Raw genomic sequence first — 8,435 nt, 5'->3', positions numbered from 1 at the left:
CAAACACAAGAGAAGAACCTATTATAGGAAATAAGTTTCCTATTCTTTGGTTTCCTTTTTTAGCCAATCAAACAACCTCAAAACAAGTTTTCTTAAAAGCTCACACACAGCATCCAATAATATAGTGACAACTCATCTCATTGCATCTCCTATTCTTCGATTTCCTTCTTTTTTTTTAGCTAACCAAACAACCTCAAAAGAATTTTTTAAGGAAATAGATTTTTTATTCTTTGATTTCCTTCTTTTTTTGGGCAAACAAACAACCCTTAAATACAATAATTAACTATGATTGACCTATATGTGTGTTCGCGTTTTGAAATCAATGCATATTAGCCTCATTCGAAATACCATAAAAACATCCCTTTCAAATAATTTTCAATGTAAACTTGTGCATCTTTTTTTTTTCTTTTTTCAGATTGATGGTAGCTCTTTAATATGTTGGCGACTTGGGCCATTTAAGTCAATGGGTCTTTAAGTCATTTTATTTTTAGGTTTGGCCCATTAAGAGCCTACACTATAAAATAAGTTGGGGGTGTCACTTTGCTTCATAAGTTCACATATCTTTTTCTAAATGGTTCTACACCACCCTTCATATACTAGCTCCGTCCTTATCTACAAGAACATGCTCCAGTATAAAAGTATAATTCTTAATATCATCATAATTTGGAGGTTTTTAATAGAGTGAAAAGGACATCAAGAAAAATAAGATCACGAGCATCCATGAAATATTAAACAATTACAATTTAGAAAGAGATGTGATCTCTTTTACAGCCTCATGAAACAGCTTGGATAGCTAACTCTTTGACCTTTGTAAAGAGAAGTTGGGGATTTTTCTACCCCTATACACCTTTGGCCTTCTTCTACCCACAACTCCAAGTTTCTTCGGAGGCTGCCAAGGATCACTACACGTTTATGTAATTTTTATTTGATGCAGCATTTGCTGGGTAAAGGAGGGAGTTATTGACATCCACAGTTTTGTCTACCTAAATCTAGGTCACGTCCTCTTCATGTATTAATGGATACTAACACAATTGTAGAAATTAAATGTTTGCAACCGACACCCAAAAAAAAAAACATGTGGCTGGGGATCAATTATAACGTAGAAGAAATTTTTGAAATAAACCCATTAACAAATTTAATACCAAAAATCTACCCTTTCCCAAGTTTATTACAAAATCGACCCAGTTTCTGGCCCCGTCAGATTCGTGGCCTTCGTGGCCAGAAACCGGGTCATTTAAAAAAATTATGGTCTTAGTTAGTCGGGGTTAATTAGTTGAGTTTTAGCAGTAGCGAGCACTAACATGCAGACGGGGAATATAGCTAGGCGGCAAATTAGTCGGGGTTTAGAACCACTATAAAATTTGTCGGGGTTCGGAACCCCAACCTTTTTAGTAGGGAGTCATTTCAACATCTCATCATTAGTGCTAATTATCAATATTTCTAGTTCAAGTAGATAAACCTTAGTGGGTGGGCTTCGGTCTAGTGGCATATGAAGGGAGTTAGGCGTGCAAATCTGAGTTAGGTCCCCATCAATCAACATTATAATTATAATGTTAATTAAGAGAAAAAGCAATGAGTGATTAGTGACTTTTTAATTATAGATGTTATATCTTTGTTAAGTTCAAAGGTTATTAAATTGACAACCATCTTAATGGAAGCCTTCCTCTCTTTATGGTCAGGGCAACCCAACCAAAATTGGTCGTGGTTTTCGCCTCTAACCCTCCTGCGATGGTAATTAGGCGACTAATTAGTCAGGGTTACCAACCCCGACTAATTAGGATCACGGTTTTTTTTATAACGATCCAGTTTCTGGCCACGATGCTGATGTGACCAGAAGTTGGGTCAATTTCTGTAATAAACTTAAGATAGGATCGAATTTTGGAATAAAAGTTGGGAATGAGTTTATTTCAAAAATTTCTCCTTATAACATATTCTCTAAGGAAATGGTAAATTTTTGGGTTAATTGCATAAAAGCCCGCTATACTACAGTTAGGAGAATATTTATTTATTACTCTCAAACTGTTTTCACTGGGACTTTGAATCCTACTAACCAAACGGAATCATCTCTCTATTATTCATAAATGTACATTATGTAATACAGAGAGGGTATATTCAACACCTATAAGAGAATATGGATTTCTCTGCAACACATGAGAATATCAAAGGAACTCTCTATAACACATTAACCACAACTGCTATTCACATAACATATACAGATAACTAATAGATAAGTTTGCTCGGACATCAGCCGTTCTGAGTGTTAAATAAAAATATTTAGAGCTAACAAGTGCCTAACTTTGTATAGAACTGAAGGTTTATCAACTACAATTAACCCTAATTAAAGTTATATTCAGATATTTATTACACATCATTGACATCACTTTAAACATGGAGGATGCAGCATTTGAAGCTACCAATAAAGAAAGGACAAAGGTAAATATACTGACACATAAGGCTAGTACTAAACTAGAAGAGGTATAAATTCTAAAGTAGAAATGTGAAGACAAGCTATTGAATCTAGAGATTTTAAAATTAGTAGAACAAAAACACAATATATGGCGTGCATTTTTAGTAAAACTAAGAAAAAAAATGAAGTTATAGTACATGTTGATGGTCAAAAAATATCCATAAGTAATCATTTTTACTATTTAGGATCAATCATTAGGCATGATGGTGAGATTGAGCATGATGTTGTCCATTGAATCATATCGGAATGGTTGAAATGAAGAAATACTTTAGGAGTCATATGTGATCGTAGAATACCAATGAAACTAAATTAAAAATTCTATAGGATGGTTATTAGACTAACAATGTTTTATGGGTCAGAACGTTGAGCAATTAAAAAATAACATGTGCAAAAAATGAGCAAAAATAAGAATGTTACGACGGTCTTGTGGGTATTCACTAAAAGATAGAATAAGAAATGAGTGCATCTGTAGTAAATTAGATGTTGCTCCTATTTAGGATAAAATAAGAGAGAATCGACTAAGATGGTTTGATCATGTACGACAGAGACTTCTTAGTATACAGGTTAGGAAAAGTGAGAATTTTGTAGTCAATAAGGCTAGGAGATATAGGCATAGACCTAAAAGAACTTAGTTAAAAAACAATTAAGAATGATATGATTATAATTAACTTAACGGAGAATATGTCTCATAATAGAATAGAATGGATGAATATGATTCATATAGCTGACCCTTAACATTTGGGATAAAGGCTTTGGTGGTGGTGTTATTGTCATATAAGGCTATTACCAAGGGTGATTTAAAGCTACCCAGTAAGCTGGATAACTTTCTTACTTGTATTATTGCCATCACATAATTGCACTGGAAACTACCAACCGCATTATGTTTATGAGAGAGTTTCTACCGTCATACACCCTACTGCTGACATATAATAAAGCACCATTTCAAAGTACCGTATCCTTTCTTTCAAATTACACAGCGAGTTTTGAGTAATAGAAGAATTACGAGATGGGCAGTAGCGCTTAATATAGCTTATATTTGTAAAGGACAAATTTTCAGAACAAACTCTTTTTAAAACTTATTTTTAAAAAAACGACATGTTTCAACTTTAATTACAAAAACCGATCTAGTTTTAGTCTCAGGGTTGAAATTGGGTCGGTTTTGACGAAAAAAATTCCCAAACTTCACGGGAGTTCAACTCCCGTGAAGTTTTTTACATAACAAAACATCACGGGAGTCGAAGTTCCTGAGGCTGAAACTAGATCGGTTTTGGTAATTAAAGTTGAAACATGTTGTTTTTGGGGAATATTTTTACAAAAGGGTTGGTTTTGAAAATTTGTCCATTTGTGAAGTTATGATATAGTAAATCACTATCATACATGGTGACCGCTATTAGTTGAGGTTTACTAGCTTGCCACTATAGAATTGAGATACCTTCTCTTATTGTAAACAGTAGTTTTGAACAACTGATCAAATGATCCTTCTATTATTGTAAACATATGCAGTATGTCCAACTAAAACTTAAGAATCAACATTTAGCAAAACAAGGCAATGTGCTATAATGAAATAATAGACTAGAGACGTAGGGCCAATTTGGTACGACTAAATCTTATGATAATTTGCTTATATAAGAAACTTATAGAAACAGCTTATATAAACCGCTGGAAATACTTCTTTTATAATCTGCATATCATAAGCTGCTTCCAAAAGCAGTGAGATGTTTGGTAAAATTGTGCTTAAAGATCATTATAAGTGAAAATAACAAAAGGGGACCTAGTTTTCGCTATCAAAATATTAAAACATAGTTTTAGAATAGATGAGGTAAAAATGGGAATAAGCTAGAAGGTATATATGGTATTAAAACTACAAAAAGCAGAATCTGCTCTTAAAGGCATCATCGGGTTGCTTCTAAAAGTATCCCCTTAAAAGCAACAACAGCTTCAATTATTATCCATTGCTTTTAAAAAAATAAACAAGGAGCCTATACCAAAAACAAAAACAAAAACAATACCAAATTGGCTCTTAATGAACTAATAACAACCTAGCTTTCTACAAGACACATGAAATTTCTGATCAACTAACACTATGTGCTTTAGTATTCATTCAGAACCAGCTATCCTAATACGTAGATTCACGCATCAATGTGTTTGAAGAAAGGTGAGATCTTAGGTTGAATCAGTATGATGTCCAACGTAATACACATGCTATAAAAGAAAAGAGACAGTGAACCTAGCTTGATGCATCAATCACCAGCTCAACAAACATTTGGATTCTTTGAATAGCAAAGAACTGAAATACTTGCCTCAAAAGGCTTCAAAATTTTTTTCCTATGCAACTGCATTTTATTGCTTTGGATAGAGACTCGTTATCTTTCAGAAAACCAAAAATAGTAACATGGAAACAATAGCATGTCCTACATATCTTATGCATAAGAGAACTATGTTGTAGAATGCATTCTGAATTAAGTCATTAAGAAACCCCCTTAGAATACTAGCCCTCCAGATAAAAGTTTCTTTAGAAACAAAGATCGTGCAAACGAAATTGCATTGGTTACAAATTAAAGAAGAAAATTAAATCCATGCACCTGAAATCTTTTTTAGTGGGGGGAAACACACCGCACAGAACTTGATCAATCCAAAGAGCTGCTTATTCTAACTCTCATCTAACAAATCAAACTTACAATATCATTTGTTAGTACGCTATCATGTCATTTGACAACAACAAATAGTTGCTTTCCTAGCCTACATACTGATCATGTTGAGTCGATAAATCGAAAAAGTTCACTAGTCTATTTTAGATGCTTATATTATTTCTAGACTATAATAACCATATCCGGTGATGCAAATTGATTATATAAAATTAGAGATGATAACTAATAATTAACTCATCATAGCCAATCCTTGGCTTTATAATTTAATAATATAGAATTATTGCAAAAAAAAATTAAAATGTCACTGCATACTGATCCGGAAACTATATGCATGCTTGTTATATTAGGCTGTAAAGATATAATAGTTTAACTAAAAGACAGATATTCATAGCTAGCTAGTGATGGAAACCCACAAATAAAAAATGCCTTTTAGATAATATTATCAAGCAATGTTTATGAACTGAATCAAGTAATATTTATTAGATGGTGATACCCCCCTACATGTATATAATTACCTGCCATTTAAGGTCAGCATTGTACTAGTTAGACATAATTTTTTTAATCAAAGTAACATCAGCCAAGAGAAAACATAGTGGGGTGCTGATGGCAACTATTATTAGTTAATTTAATTTCTATTGTCATAAAAACTGTTGCACAGAATAGACATGACAAAATACATCAGCCTGTATTAGTTTACTTAATTTCAGATCTTTGATAGAAGCAACCGAAGAAGAACCCAAAACTTAAACAATATTAATATCAGATATCTGACCATAAGACCTACAATATTTAATAAATTTTTAATATTTATTGCTTGCATTCACATTCAAATGGACGATCGATGACGATAATTCCTCATAATGCTTGTACAAAAATGCAGCAAGTCGTGATTTGTGATGGAAGAAGTCAGAGGTTCGAGAGAGTAATATGTACTTGAAGGAATATGTACTTGAAAGGGAAATAAAAATATACAAAAGAGTAATATGTACTTGAAGAAAAATACTACGCCTTGATTATAATGATTCTACATTTTCTTCTGGGGATTTCTTGAATAAAGTTACTCCACACAATGATTTCATTATTTCACTTTATTCTCTCTTCTAGTTGGTAACAAATGCCTCTTTAATCCTTATTTCATCCAAAGCATCACATATCCTTCTCTTTTGAACTAACTGAACTAAATGGATCAACAATGCTAAATACAGAACGTAACAAAGGCTAACAAGTCTAAGCTTCACCATCTCCAACCATTATGGACAAAAGCAATCAAAGATACACCCAACTCATCGTCCTTCTCTTCAAACCGAAACAAATTATCTCTACAAAGAGGACAAGTTATCTTTCCAAACTCAAGCCATCTATCTAAGCAACTTCTATGGAAGATATGCTTACATGTCAATTCTCTGATCTCCTCGCCTTCTCCTATATCATGAAGACAGAAAACACAATCTACTTGCCCAAGATCCCTTGTATATTGAGATATAGTAAGTCCTATCCTGCACGTTGAAGCCATGGCACTACATGGTGCAACAGTGTCACTGAGGAATGAAGTATGTTGAAGCCAACTGAAATGATCTCTTAGCAGACGTTGATAGTATGGTGTCAATAATCTAGGAAAAAATATAGTGAAAAATATCATATATGTGAAAAAGGGGAGAAAGAGAATAGAATGAAAGACTAGGGAGAGCATTAGGCTCGTGGTTCCCATAGTGCCCGTGAGAGAATACAGAAGGAAAGATAATATAGACTGGTGCAAGCATGAAAGAAGTGATAAAAAAGAACATCCTTATATAGAGATTGACAGTATGAGTATGAGTTTTCTTAGTGAAAACATCCCTTTAAGTTTTTCTTATATGATTGCAGGCTTGCAGCCAATCCTAACCCATAGGGTCAGTGTTAAGACTTACCATTAATGTGTTGCCAACTTGAAGATATAGATATACAAATAGGGAGAAAAGTCAGCTTTACTCGTGTCTAATCCAATAACTAGTCAGCCTTGGTGTATAGAACCTTAAACAGATACCCCATATTAACTTGATGTGGTGTATAGACCTAAAGGAGACATTTTTTTCGAGTTATTATACAAAATGAGAGCATATTTTTGAAGTTGTGCTCTAAGATAGCAAAGCCTCTCACCAACATCTAAACTAACACAACAACAGAACCACAAATAATAAGTAAAATATGGGCTTATTATTATTTATATTTTTACAAAGCCAATATTTCAATAGTTCACGATAAATGGTTGGTTTAATTTATCTAAGTATCATTCAGCTCCATCGCAGAAAACTTATTCGCACATTGCAAAGCCTCTGATGTTCTATTGGTGAACCGAGATCAATCTGGTTTTGTAAATTATGATTGTAAAAGTTAGTTTTCAGTTAAACAGTTTCAAACATCCAAGTTTAAGTTGAAGACTCATAATTAAGGGGATATTTAAGAAAATCTTTTGGAGATATTTCATGAATCTATCATGAAGTCTCTTAGGAAATGATCTATTCAGATCTTTTACAGAAAGTTCAGAATCTCATGTTCTTTGAAAGAATTTGTATTTGCAAGTAAGAAGAGTCACAAAGGAGATTAATATTCATAAAATTACAATTTCTTCTCGATTTTCTCATTGAAAGATAAAGTTGTATTTGGAATTTCAAATTCAGATTAGAGGTTCACATGTTTTCTACTCTATTTAGTGGATTCTTCTCTCCCTCTTCATCCATGCTTATAGAATGTAGTCTAAAATCATGTTATGTTGCATTGTTTTCTTTAGTTCTTTTGTTTATTTTTTGTAATATGTCGAGTGTCTGTATACATTGTTTAAGACTTCTTTCGTGTGCTACAGTCAGAAACAATAATACATTGGCATATTATTTATCTATTACAAGTCTGGGGAAGGCTTATGAAATAGGTGGCCTGCATCTCCAGAATCTTACCATGTTTTTTCTACATTATTAAGGAGGAAAACACACTGTACTTGCTCAAACTCTATAATGCCAAGAAATAGGAAATCTTGACTCTTGCTTCCAATTGAGAAATCAAAGATATCGTGTGGCTACGAAGACAAGGATAGCGTGTGGTCAATTGATGTAAAGCAGAATTGAGACAATAGCAAAGTGAGTCTCGAATGATAAAGCAAATTCAATCAAAGTGAGGCAATGGCATGGGCTACATCAGAACAATAACAAACTAAAACATAATAGCTGGTAGTTTAACTTGACATAATATTTCTCAAATTGCATTACCCTGAAGGCGACATATTTGGTTTCATCACAACTGAAAACTAGGAGCAGTATCAAAACGCAAGATAGATTTCATCACTACAA

General features: G+C 33.2%; 1 protein-coding gene across 1 annotated transcript in view; it reads right to left on the bottom strand.

Moving 5' to 3' along the window:
- Positions 1 to 8,237: 8,237 nt before the first annotated feature.
- The window catches only part of LOC109827323 (14 kDa zinc-binding protein-like), a 23,734-nt gene continuing 23,536 nt past the window's right edge, over positions 8,238 to 8,435 (bottom strand). The window contains exon 8 of the mRNA XM_020394314.1: positions 8,238 to 8,435. This exon is cut by the window's right edge and continues 185 nt beyond it. The gene's annotated coding sequence lies outside the window, so the exon portion shown is untranslated.

The sequence above is a fragment of the Asparagus officinalis genome, unplaced genomic scaffold, assembly GCF_001876935.1.
Source record: "Asparagus officinalis unplaced genomic scaffold, Aspof.V1 AsparagusV1_Un145, whole genome shotgun sequence".
Taxonomy (NCBI): domain Eukaryota; kingdom Viridiplantae; phylum Streptophyta; class Magnoliopsida; order Asparagales; family Asparagaceae; genus Asparagus; species Asparagus officinalis.
Note: the sequence above shows the minus strand (reverse complement) of the source record. Positions and strands in the feature narration are given on the sequence as shown.